This window comes from Sorex araneus, chromosome X, assembly GCF_027595985.1.
Source record: "Sorex araneus isolate mSorAra2 chromosome X, mSorAra2.pri, whole genome shotgun sequence".
Classification (NCBI taxonomy): Eukaryota; Metazoa; Chordata; class Mammalia; order Eulipotyphla; family Soricidae; genus Sorex; species Sorex araneus.
Window position 1 is genome coordinate 240,672,527 of NC_073313.1, and position 14,133 is coordinate 240,686,659.

Consider the following 14,133-nt stretch of genomic DNA (forward strand, 5'->3'; position numbering starts at 1 on the left):
CGCTTTGGGACGGCTGGATGTGGGTGCTGACCACCACGTGGCGCCCCGAGCCACGTGTCCAGGGGATGCGCTGCCTGGGGCGCGAGCACAGGTGCGCGGGTACGCACAGCTTCGCGTTCCAGGACTCTGGTCCCGCCGCCAGGGCTGCCCAGGCGGGAAGCTATTGGCCGGGGGAAGGGTGTGCTGCGCTTTGCTACTCCCTGAGGGCCACTTGGCCACCGGAAAGCAGGTCTCTAGGCGGCGGCTCCCGAGCGTCCCAGAACTTCCCGACCATTATTGCCAGGCGGAAACCACCCCCTTTCCTGCCTCTTCCATCCTGCAGGTCCCGCCAGACCTCCTGGACAGTCCAAGACGGGAACCAGCCCACCGCAATAGCCACTTAAAGCACAACTCGGAGGTCACCTGTGAAAGGACTTTTTTTTTCAGTATTTAAGATGTGTATGTGATACAATTCTTTCATTTATTTGTTTTGAAGGCCACGCCCAGTGGCTCAAGGGATCACTTGGGGGGTGCTGGGGATGGAACCTGGGTAAGCCTCATGCAAGGCAAATGCCTACCTGTTGTACTATCTCTCCAGCCCCACAAGTACATTTTTTTTAAAAAGCATTTCCGAGTGCGCAGCAAAATTTGAAGAAGACAAATGGTTCCTGCTTCCACAGATGCATAGAGCTCACCCGATGCAGCCTTTGTGGTCACTAATGAACCTGGGTTGAATCATCATCAGACCAAGACTATAATTTGTTTTTTCTGATTGGTGATTGGGGTGGTAGATGTTAGGAAGGTGGGCCAATGCATGATGACCATTGTGTATCATCCCCTAAATTCTCTTGCTATACCTCTTCATGCTTCTCTCAAATCCTTCACAGTCCTTTGGGTAGATAGCAAGGAATGTGATTATCAGTGCTCTCTTAGTTACCTGAAATTTTCTAAAAATAAATAAAAATCGGTTTTTGTTTGTTTTGGAGCCACACCCATTGATGTTCAGAGATTACTCCTGGCTCTGCACTCAGGACTTATTCCTGGCAGTGCCCAGGGACTATATGGGATGCTAGACTGAACTGGCATGCAAGTTCAACACCCCTGCATGCAAGGCAGGCTCCCAACCTGCTGTACTTAATCTCTCTGGCCCTAACAGTTTTTTTAGTGAAGCTCAGGTTACCAATTTCTCTCAATAGATGGAGACTTTTGTGTTACAGCTTAAAAAAAAAAAAAGTCACCCCAAATCCTGGTTGCCTTCTGCTATCTTTTAGGAATTTAACTGATGTCTGATGCACTGTAAATGAGTTTTTGTGAAGTGAAAGGTCTTATGTCAAGATTCTGGGTTTTTTGCGTGTGGCTGCCCTGCTATTCCAGCACTGAGAAGACTCTTCCCCATGGTTCTGCTTTGCTACTTTCTCAGACATTTGTCTGCAGACCTCAGCACCATCGTCTCTGTTAGTGTGGCTTGAGATGAAGCCTTGAAGTCCTCCGTCTTTGTGCTTCTCCTTCAGTATTTCTTTACCTTTCCTTCTCTCCCTCCCCCTTTTATTCCTTGTAGTCTTTCTTTTGCTGCTCATTCTTGTTTACCTTTCCTTATTTTAAAGCCTCTCAACTTGTTTACCTTTCCTTATTTTAAAGCCTCTCTTCCTTCACCTTGTGTTCACCTTCCCTTCTCTATTCTCATTCCTTTGGTTAACCAAAGGGCATCATTGGGCACAAGAAGAGAAACAAGCCAGGCAAAACAGGCAAAACATTGGGACCCTAGGGAACCGCAAGGAATGCTGTCCTCCTTGACCTTTTAATTGGGATGACCCTGTGTAATTCCTAAAGCTCCTGAAGCTCCCTAGATCCCGGGTCCTCCTCCCACTTACTTCCATTGGAATTCTGCCTCTGCCCCATTCTTCTCCCTGGAGATCCTGTGATTTTGCTGCTGAGATAACACACAGGACCTTGCAATAGAAAACAGAACCATCCCATCCTCACCAGCACTTTAGTAACCTAGGACTCACTGCATCATTATTCCACTCTCAGTTGTAGATGTCACTCTTTCCCAAGGGAACAGACCAGAAAGTTGAAGCTGACCAGTGTTCTCCTGGGTGCTGATGCACTCAGAAGGGGGCTTCAGGAGATGCTCAAGATGCTGCCTGGCATGGCATGCCCTACCCCACCAGCAAGGCCAGGCTTAGCCCTGGAGAACCCCCTCTGCACCCCTAAGTGTGATCCCTTAAAAAAAGTGACTTTTATGACTTAGCTCAGGAAGCTCTGAAAGCAGTATTTAGAAATGTGCAGCTTGTATTGGTAGGTATTCAGGCAGGGACCTCTTTTTATAGAAAGAAACCCAAACCAGAACAAACAAACAACACCCAGGTCCTAAAATAAAACCAAACAGGACCCCATGGAAATATGTGAAAATAAATTTCATCCTCAAAAATTTGTAAAAAGACAAATCTTCAGTAGGTCTTGGTACATATACAAGACAGACACCTTGGGCCAGACAACACAGCAGGTAGGGCATTTGCCTGGCACTGGGCGACCTGGGTTCAAACCCCAATATGGTCCTCGAAAACCATCAGGAGTGTTCCCAGAGTCAGAGCAGGAGTAAGCCTTGAGCACTGCTGGGTATGACCCCTCACAAAAACAAACAAAACTAAGAATAAAAGTACCCAGGACCCCTGCACCTACACCTCTTGTTCCTTCCCTAAGAAGTGGTGGGTCAGAGGTCAGCTTGGTGAGGTTCCTGGCTTTGGGCAGTGAAATGTGGGGGAAATGACCTTTGCCCTCTGGGAGGGAGGGGTTGAGGGTTTTCCCCCCTGCATGAAATGATTCGGCCCAGCCCTGGGAGGCCCATGCACCAGAAAGAAACTGAGCCAGGAATAAATTTCAGTTAAGATTCAGGTGTCATAGCGGGGGACAGCAGAAGCTGATGGCAGGAATCCAAGTGGGAAGAAGGTCATTTCTGATGAGGACAGCTAAGCATGGCCTCTCTAGAGTAGATGCTCTTCCAGTCTTCCTGGACACCCTCACTCTCCCGTTGCCCTCCCCTGGGCTCCACACATTCTCCTGGTCCGCCTCTTGGGAAAGTGCAGAAAGGTCGACTCACTGCAGTTTTAGGCTGGAGATAGTACAGAACATAGGGCACTTGCCTTGTATGCCCAAGACCTAGTTCCATCAGCACCCCATATGATGTCCTGAGCCTGACCTGCAGTGATCCCTGAGCAGTGCCAGGAATGAGCTCTGAGTACAGCCAGGTGTGGCCCAGAAAACCAAACCGAACCCCAAAAGCCAACAAGAAACTTTCTGACACTGCAACAATTGGTCTGCAATCTGCCTTCTGCTAACCAGGCCTCAGCTGGTTGCCAGGGCTACACCTAGGCTCAGGGTCTGAAAGGGGATTGAGCCTGGGGTTCCGGGTGCAGTGGGCTCCCTGCGCACTTCCAGCCCTATGCAGACCCACTCGGCCCCTCAAAACTGTGGGGAGATGATGTGGTGGCAAGAATATATGTAAGTATATCCAGAGGTCTTTGCTTGATCCTTTTTTTTTTGTCCCCGTGGCTAGAATGGTCCTTCCCCCCCACAACTCCTCCCCAGAGAGCCAAGTTGGTAAGGGGATTGATTCTCCTGTCCCTTTTATTTTCTGGAAAGAGTTTCTGAGCTAGCCCAGGTGGCAGCAGTTTTCTGAGCCTGGAGTCAGGGTGGGTGCAAGGCCCAGAAAGGGTCACTGCAATCTGCAGAGCAAGGATCTCGATGAGGACCATTGCCTTTCAGTTTATCTGCCCACTTCTTCCACCGGCAGGTTTCCGCTGTCCGTGGTCAGGAGAGCTGCTTCTGGGGCCCCAAAATCTAGGTCAAATCCCAGTTCTGCAATTCTCTGGCTATGAGACCTTGTGTTAGATGTGTACCTGTGCCTCGGTGTAACCATCTATAAAAGGGCAAGAATGTGCTGGTTAAAATGAACAAAGAAGGGGCTGGAGTGATAGCACAGCGGTAGGGTAGGGCATTTGCCTTGCTTGCAGCCGACCCAGGTTCAATTCCCAGCATTCCGTATGGTCCCCCAAGCACTGCCAGGAGTAATTCCTGAGTGCATGAGTCAGGAGTAACCCCTGTGCAATGCCGGGTGTGATCCCCCCCCCCCAAAAAAAAAAGAGAACAAAGAAGGTTGCAGGACCAGGGCAATGACTCAAATCATGAAAGCACTAGAGGAGCCCCGAGTTCAATCCCTGACACCAACTGTCTCCCCAAGCAACACCAGGAGGGACGATCCTATCTTGTGCATCGCCAGGTTGCAGCCCAAAACCAAAATAAGAAGCTAGCAAATACTACCATGTTTTAACTGATCTAAACTACCGAAGATGCTGCCCAACAAACGGTAAGTAAACATGAGCAGCCTGTGCTTTCCTGGTGTGTCGGGTGGAACTGACCCGAGACGCGCTCTAGGACACGCTGGCCAGGCCTTCTCGGCTATTGGAGTTGCTAAATTCCTCAGCGAGCTTAAGCCACCTTGAACGGCTTGTTCTGTTCCCTGCAGAGGAAAAACAACCCTGCTAGCCTCAATCTGGGCTGGTCCATTGAGCAAAGACATAGAACATTGCATGTTTTGTGGGCCCAACCTAGGCCGTGGGGAGGGTGCAGAAACAGGCCCCAGGAGCTTGGGGGGGGGGGCGGGGGAGGAAGAGGGCTTCCCAAGGCGTTCCTGCCCTGAGCCTTTCCTAGCTGCACCTGGACTCTCGGGGCCCATGGAACACCAGTGTAATCTGATAGTGTTTCCTCTCTTGCTAATGCTGGCTTGAATGCAGCTGCGTGTAAGACGGATTCCAATAAATAGTGTTTTCTGTTGTTCATTATTTGGAGGGAGTATAGAAAGACTACACACATTCTGTATGGTCTTCACAGGTACAGTTGAACCTTGAACGACACAGATTGGGACTGATGTCTCCTCTGACAGAATGTTTCCTAGGGTGGGGTGGGAGTGTGGGAGGCTCTACTCATGGATCCTGTCAATCAGTGCAGGCCGTTGGTATGGAAGCTGACTTTGAGGGGCTTGAGCAGATTCAGGGTGGGGGGGGTTCTCAAGCCCCCCCCTTAAGGGACCACTGTAGTTTCATATCAAGAGTCAAAAGTTGTATTTGAATTTTCCACCTTTTGCAGGGATAGGTACCTCCCAACCCAAAATTGTTCCAGGTCAGTGGTGGATTTGGTGGGGTAACACTGTCTGATTTGCCTCCTATCACCTTTGCCCTCTATTGTATTTCCCACGTGGTCACACATTTGGAGGACTAGAGTATCGGAGAGGTTGTTCCAAGGGGAGGTAGTCATGCCCTGTATGCAGCAGCTCCAGCCTGGATCCCCATGTCATCTTGACTTATATTCCCTGATAATAAGTGATGAGCACTCTTTAACATGCCTATATTCTCTCTACTGTCAGAGAATTTGTAATTAAAAATACCTGGGGTTTTTTGGTGGGGTTTTAAATACCAAATATAAATACCTCATTGGCTAGAAGTAACAAGGACAGGGATGGAAAAACTTGGACACTGGTGATGGTGAATATGCAGCAACTGTGTAATATCAAAAATTATCAATGTTAACATGATTTTAACCTGGCTACCTAAAATATGATAATAATGATAATCACTGTATCACTGTCATCCTGTTATTTGTCAATTTACTCGAGCGGGCACCAGTAACATCTTTATTCCTCTCAGCCCTGAGATTTTAGCGGCCTCTCCTTACTCATCTTTCCCAACAACTGGAGGCTTGCTCAGGGTCAGGGGAATGAGATCTGTCGTTACTGTTTTTCATTCCCCTGACCGTGAAAGAGCCTGGCAAGCTACCCATGGCATATTTGATATGCCAAAAAAGTAATAATGATAATAAAACTGAAAAATTAATTTAACTTGAAAAGTAACCTTCAGATTATAAAAATAAAATAATTCCAATATAAATAAATAAATGCATCGTTAATATGTTCTCCCTTTCCTTATTATCTCTAACACGGAAGCAATGCAGGCCATATAGAGTTTGTGCTCTGAATGGACTCGGGGTGCTGGGCACCGGGGAGGGGCAGTGGGCTTCCATCCCAGCTCCAATCTTTACCTCTGAGGCCTTCAGTGGGCCTCAAAATTTTGTCTGTAAAGTGGGCAGACTGTGCCAATTTGGGCATGCCCTGGAGATTACCTAACATAACCTCTGCCGAGGAAGGCTGTCTTTCAGCCCCTTTCAGGTAACTCAAGGTCAAATACCTGGCTCCTGGCCACTGGGATGCAGGCCCAGGGACCGTAGCCCGGAAGTCCTCTCCTGCCCTGCCCATCTTCACATCCGCACAGGTGGACAGGCAGGAGGATCAAGGAAACCCAAGTCTCTGGGCTGTGACCTGGAGCAAGCAATACACCTTCATAGGGTAAGCCTAAGGTTTGGAGTTCACTCACATATTGAAAATCACCTGACCTGTCTTCCCTAATACCCAGGACCAGATTCTGGAGCAATGGAGAGAGAGAGAGAGAGAGAGAGAGAGAGAGAGAGAGAGAGAGAGAGAGAGAGAGTGTGTGTGTGTGTGTGTGTGTGTGTGTGTGTGTGTGTGTGTTTTGTGGGGTGGTAGTGGAGGAGGGCTCTAAGGAATCATTTTTGGAAATTTTAATGGAAATTCAAAAGATTGAAAGCACGGTTGGAAGTGCTTCCACTCCCCTCCAGTGCTGTGGGGAGAAGGCAGGTAGGATAGAGAAGGAACCACAATGACAATGATAGTTGGAAATGATCGCTCTGGGTAAGAACTGCATGCTAAAAGTAGGTAAAGGAACAAACACAATAATATCTCAGTACCTGCATTACAAACCATAATGCCCAAAAGGAGAGAGAAGGGAGGGGAGGGGAGGGGAGGGGAGGGGAGGGGAGGGGAGGGGAGGGGAGGGGAGGGGAGGGGAGGGGAGGGAAGGGAAGGGAGGGGAAGGGAAGGGAAGGGAGGGGAAGGGAAGGGAAAAGTGCCTGCCATAGAGGCAGGCTGGGAGTAGTGGTGGGTGGTGGGAGGGAAACTGGAGACATGATACACTGGGTGGGAATAATACAGTGGTAGAAGGATGGGTGTTGGAACATTGTATGACTGAATCCAACCATGAACAGCGTTGTGACAATGTATCTCATGGTGATTCAATTTTAAAAAAAAAAAGCATAGAAGATTAGAAGGTTGGCGTGGAAAGGTGAGAAAGCCTTTGAAGCCGGGGAATAGAAAATGCAGGTGTTCCACAAGCAGAAGACAGAAACCAGAGACCAAACCCTCGCCTGGAGCTAGGGGTGGTGGCAGATGAGTCTGAGATGTCAAACCCAGGTCTGAAACTTGTCGGGCCCCAGCGTACAAGATGCCTACTTAGGCGAGGCATTGATTGCTTCCTGATCTCGCCCTGCATCAAGGGATGATGCCTGGGAAATTCAGACCAGCCTTGACGGCGCTGATTCATAGCCAGAGAGTTTTGAGGTCTTCAGCAGAATGCTGAAGGGTATTTCCATTAAAAAAAAAAAAAAGACAAACATGTAACTATAGAGATTGAAGATTAAAGTTGAGATATTTTTGTAAGTGCTCAGAATACCTACATTAGAAATATTTTGGTTCTTTTGTTTACTTTTGGTTATTCCTAGCTCTGTGCTCAGGAGTGACCTCTTGTGATGCTTGGGGGACCATATGCTGTGCCTGGAAAGTAAACTGAAGTTGGTTACAGGCAAGGCTTAACCCTTGTATAACTCTCTCTCTCTCTCTCTGGTCGGAAATATATTTTTAAATTTTATACTTTTAAATTTAGGCACTGTGGTTTATAAAGCTTCTAAGAATAGTCTTGTGTTATAAAAGTCTTGTGTGGAACACATTCGGTGTTCCGACTCCAAAGCCACCACCAGTGTCTGCATCTCTCGGTGCTGACCAAGGGGTCCCTCCTTCTCCTCACTCCACCTTCTTAGCAGACTCATTTTAAATGTTTTTTCTTTTTTCTTTTATTTTTATTATTTTTAATTACTTTTTTATTGAATCACTGTGAGATAGTTACAAAGCTTTCATGTTTGAGTTTCAGTCATACAATGATCAAACACCCATCCATCCCTCCACCAGTGTACATTTTCCATCACCAATGTCCGCAGTATCCCCCCTTCCATCCAACCCTCCCCCTCCCTCTAGGGCAGATAATTTCCCCCATACTCTCTCTCTACTTTTGGGCATTATGGTTCAAATATAGATGCTGAGAGCCTGTCACGTTTGGTCCTTTATCTACTTTCAGCACACAGTGTCCCATCTCAAATGATTCCTCCAACCACCCTTGTCTTAGTGATATCTTCTCTATTCTAGCTGCCTTCTCCCCCAGGCTTCCAAATATGGGGCAATATTCCTGGCCTTTGTGTCCACTGTCCTTAGGTGTCAGTCTCATATTATGAGCAAACTCATTTTTTAAAGAGTTTCTTATTGCAGGGCCGAAGAGTTAATACAGCAGGTAAAGTGTTTGCCTTGCACGTGGCTGACCTGGGTCTGATCCCCAGCATCCCATATGCTGGGGATCCCATATCCCCCGAGCACCTTCAGGAGTGATTCCTGAGCTCAGAGTCAGGAGTAACCCCTGGGCATGACCCCCCACAAAAAAAAAGTTACTTACTGGGACTTAGGAGATAGTACAGCGGTTAGGATGTTTGCCCTACACACCACTGACCTGGCTTCAGTCTCCGGCACCTTATATGGTTCCCTGAGTACTGTGCGATGAAACAAAAAAAAAAAATTCTGTTATTTGTGTCACCTGCTTACAATAGTGTTATAGTAATAGTGTTATGATAGTGCAGTAGTGCAATAACCTCAACACAACTGAAATATTCAGGACCATTGACCTATGCTCCTTTGTTATTACCAGTTGCCTCCATCATACTAACTGGGAAAAAGCAACAAACCTAAGGAATAAGTTCAAATTGATGACATAAAAAGGTCGCTCGTGCAGAGTTCTCATGTTATCATATTTACCATCATTTATCGACCTACCTCTCTAGGCAGAGTCTCTTGCCCGCACGCCTGGCTGTCTTCCCCGAGGCCCCTCGGAGGGGATGGGCTCCAGCTTCCCTCCCCGCCCCGAGCAGAGCTCCTGGCGGCTGAAGACCACCGGAACCTAGCCACAGCCATGCTCGAGGCCCCTCTCCACACGTTCGGACAGGCCTCATGCATGAAGGTACTGGCAGAAGAACCCACATGTGTGTAATTCCATCAACGGCCAACATCCAGAGACTTAAAAGCAAGCTCCCAGAAGTGCGCAGCCGCTTTGCGGCCCTGCGATATCTTAGCACCTACTTCTCCCTCTGGGAGAAACTAGCAAGCTACTGAAGTTTACTGCCCACATGGGACAGCCTAGCAAGCTTCCCATGGTGTATTCATATGCTAAAGCCAGTAACAAGCCGGGTCTCATTTCCCTGACCCTGAGAGAGCCTCCAATGTGACACGGCACCGTAAGGAAGGCCGAATGGAGAGAGCTTCTAAAATCTCAGGGATAGGATGAATGGAGAAGTTACTGAGCCTGCTCGAGAAATTGATGAACAATGGGATTTCGTGATCATGATGGTGATCGACCTACCTCTCTACCATCTATGTCTCTATCTTCTCATTCTGTCTCCATAATCCATCTACTGTCTACCTCCCACTCCCCTTTCTCTCACTACATCACACACTGTCTGTGTCCCCTCCTCCTCTGTTGTTTCAGTGACTGGGGTGGGGGCAAGGTGTCTCAACTCAGCAGAGGTCATCCACCACCACCAATTTTCTCAAGTTCTCCAGCTTCTCAATATCCGACTTCCCGTGAAACTCTGCACCTAGAGAGGGGACAGAACTGCCCGGGACCACACAGAGGCACAACATAAGTCCCAACCATTGGATTGTTTTGTTTTGCCAATGAAATCACACTCATTCACGGATGCACGGAGGCTGCCCTGAGCCTGATGTTCTCATTCAGCCGCACAATAGGAAAAAAGCAGACTGGGGAGATGTTTCCAGCCCTGAGTTTCGGGTTTGGCAATCCCAGAAGTTGGTTTTAGAGAACTGTTGACCAAATATTTGTTGAATGAATGTTATGATTCAGAGCTCTCATCACCAAAGAATTCTCTCCCCACGGCAGACACAGAGTTTTTAAGTTCGCATTCCACTTCCTTCGCACCTTTAAGCCAAGGATGCTGTATTTAGTTGTGGCTTTCCTGTGGGCCTGTGTTTCACCTGGGGTTCATTCACCTTCACCAGGGTGGGATACATTTTGACAAGAAGCTTCTGGCTCTTTTTTTTTTTTTTTTGCTTTTTGGGTCACACCTGGCGATGCACAGGGGTTACTCCTGGCTCTGCACTCAGGAATTACCCCTGCCCGTGCTCAGGGGACCATATGGGATGCTGGGATTTGAACCCGGGTCGGCCGCATGCAAGGCAAACACCCTACCCGCTGTGCTATCTCTCCAGCCCCATGGCTCTTTTTTCTTTTGGTAATTCCAAGGAAAGGGGTGGAGCCCTTTGCCTTTTCATACTTTATGCTTAATTTTTCTCTACTGTAAATGTGGGTCTATTTGTTTATTTTTTTATGGTTCTTCTGTTCTGTTTTGCCCCATGGCTGGTGGTGCCCAGGAGCTGTGAGTTCTTGGGGGTGCTCCTTTCTGTACTCAGGAGACAGTGGGGTGCTGGCCATCAATCTTAGGACCACTGGCTGCATGCAAAGCACAATGTGCTTAGCCTATTGACTTGCATCGCCTTCTTACAAGAGTGAAGATATTTTGAGTCAGACCCAAAGATATGCTCAAATGGACAGCAGTCACTGACCAAATGGAAATGCTAGTCCATAAACTCCTCTCCTTAGAATAGCGGCCTCCTTCAGAAGACACGGGTCATTTGGACCTCAAGTTTTCCCACTGGGGTGGAAGCAAGTTCTTTTTTATGTTGGCAGCTGGGGACAGGGGGTGTTTGGAACCACATGCAATGTTCTCAGGAGTTACTCTTGGCTCTGTGCTCAAGGATTACTCCTGGCAGACTCAGAGAACCACATATGGTGCTGGGGATTAAACCTGGGTCGAGCATGTACAAGGCTACCCACTGTTCTATCTCTCCAGCCCCTGGAAGCAAGTTGTTCAGCTGGGACAGTGCAAGTAGAAGTACATGCCAAGAGGACCCAGGCAGGTATGTTTGAGGCTCCCAGAATGGCATGGGCACAGCTATCCCAGTCAGCAAGCCGCCCTCAAACAGCTGAGGTTGATAGGTGTGTATGGTTGATTCTACACCAGCTCTGCCCTCCTGGTGGTTTGTTTGTTGTAGTTTTGATGTCAACACTTAAAAATAGGAAGCTGGCCAACAAAAGTCAGATGTCTGGCTTTCTTTGACATTTTTTAAATATCCTGGACCAGCAGACGTTGTTCCAAGTGTCCACAACACAGCAATGACCAAGAGCTGAGCCTGCTCTCTTTCGAGGGTAATGTTGGCCCCAGTCACCATCACTCCTTATTGTTAGCCCTAGCCAGCTTCAGTACTTTATAATGCCATGGGGATCTTTGTAGGGATCCCCACTACACAGTAGCTCTTTTGATTCTTCTCTGGGTTCTAAACCAGCTGAGAAAGAATACCTTCCAGAAGCAATAGAACCCCTTACTCTGGTGAGAAAGAAGAGGATGGAGGATGTGCAGGCAGAGCCAGGCTAACTTACCCAGCTCAGCTGTCTTCTGGGTGACACTGGATCAGGGCAAATTTCCCACGTAATTCTTGCTTGGCGTGGGAGCAGCGGCACTCAGAGCAGAGGTGTTGAGTACAACCTGTCCCCAGGGGAAAAGGCACAGATCACAGCCATGTGTTAAGAGCTTGTGGCTGGGGACAGGTGTCAAGGGCAGAGAGCCCTGCCACAAGCATCTTGCTTTCTTAGAGAGAGGAAGGAGTTCTGGTCTTCAGAGGCAAACTGAGAGGAGTTCCTAACCTGCCCCACAAAGAACACCCAACGTTTCCCCGGAGCCAGGGTGATCTTCCTGCTGGGTCTAGTTCATGGTAAGCAAGTGTAGAAACATTCCGTTGCTGGAAGGAAAAGAGCAAAGCCTGTCATCCACCAGGGTAAATGAACTGGTGGGTCAGATGTTGAAATGGTGGGCAAATGGATCATTTTTGGAGATTTTTTTTTTTTTGTCAGAGCCTGGTGCTGGGGGATGGGGGGGCATGCAGCGCCTGGGGAGGGAACTCAGTGACGCCTGCTGGCACTTCCTCCCTGGGCCCACAGACAAAAGCGTTTGCTTAAAAAAAGGGGGGGGGCAGAGAACTTGGGAGTACAAAGTTTCAGGTGCTTGCCTAGAATGTAGCTGCTGCTGAGACTTGAATCCCAGCACCACATAGGGACCCCTAAGCACTGTCAGGTGTGACCCCTGAACACAGTGAAGTGCAGCCCGAAGCATGGCCAAGTGTGCCCCCACTCCTCCAAAGGAAGAGAGAGAGAGAGAGAGAGAGAGAAAGAGAGGACTCAAAGGGAACCCAAGATGAGCTGATAATTTTCTTTTTGCTCGTTTGTTTTTTATTGAATCACCATGAGATACAATTACAAAGCTTTCATGTTTGAGTTTCAATCATACAATGATCAAACACCCATCCCTCCACCAGCGTAGATTTTCCACCACCAATGTCCCCAGTGTCCCCCACCCCCTACCCCATCCCACCCCTCCCCGAACTGAGGATTTTGATGCTGCAATCATGAAAGGTGAGACAGTAGTTGGCCCAGCCCATGACTGCCCTGTGATCACAGCATTTACTGAGGCACTCGGGACACCACACGCCATTTGAAATGGAAACCCTCTTAGATGAGGAAGCTGCGGTCCAGAATGATCCCAAAGAGCCAAAGTTCCAGGGCTGGCCTGGCTAGTTCTGAGACCCTCAACCTTGCCCACCACAGACACTGTAAGTAGATTCCTGGAACCTAAGGGCAGCCTGAGGCCACTGGGGGGACCCGCAGCAGACCCCACAAAGAGCTGTAGGTCGCCTAATCGTCACAAGCCAAAAGACCCCAGTCACCCTCAACCTCGTGTCAAGAGGATTGTCACCGCTGATAAGGGGACCCTTTCTAGCTTGGGCGCCCTGGCCTGCCCTGACCTTCCCCATTCTCCTGAAGCAGGGGAAGATAGGAAGAGCATCCAGCTCACCCCCATGGATGCACGTGGTGACTCCAGGTTAACAGCGCACACTTCCCAGAAAAGGAGTTGAGTTAGGCGTGGCAAGAGATCTCGGAGGGGCTTCCCGGCTCTTCATGTCACTCTGAGGCCTGGGGGACAAACTTAGTTGACACCTACAGTCTCGCATACCCAGCGGTTCTCCAAGAGATCAACTATTGAAACTTCCTTAGTAGGGAATGTTTTTAGAAGGAACATATGGAGAAATCAAGACGGGCTAAATATAAGCCTGTATTTACAGAACCGAATAAGGAGCAAAGAAAAGTTGAACAGAACGAGCTGGATGGAGACGTGTTCTCCTAAAACAGGTTTTCTTGGTGAGTGTGGGTGTGCTTTTTGCTGTGTGTGAGTTTCTAGAACGCTAGAGTTACCTGTGATTTTGAAAAAGAAAAGAAACACTCAGGGGATGAGGCCCAAAATAATGCTGCTGTCAGTCTTCATTAGCGAAGTACCTGGGGCTATCTCTACCGAATCTGACGGTTTTCATCAGGACTCAAGCCTTTCGGTTACATAACAGACTTAGAGATGATCAAAGAGAACATAAGACTTTTAAAATAGAAGTTTCTAATTTTAGGTAGAGCAACTCTAGGAGAAAGATTTAACTTCATTAATGCTGAAGGGGGAAATAAAAAGAGGAGAACTTGGAAGTTAGGGTATTAAGCAGGCACGAGAGAAAGTCCCTGGCCTACAAAAAAAGGTGAGGAAGGAATGAATACATTTATTGAGCAACTGCCGTGTAACAGATGGACATTCTCTTGCATTATTCTTATAATGTTGCTAGCATAACCTTCTTTAAGATCCAAGCTCTTGAGGCCGGAGTGATAGTATAGCAGGCAGGGTAGTATAGCCTTACACCTGACCAACATTGGTTCAATCCCCAGCACCCCCATATGGTCCCCTAAGCTCCTCCAGGAGTGATCTCTGAGCACAAAGCCAGGAGTAAGTCCTAAACATAGCCAGAAGTGTCCCATTAACTCCCAATAA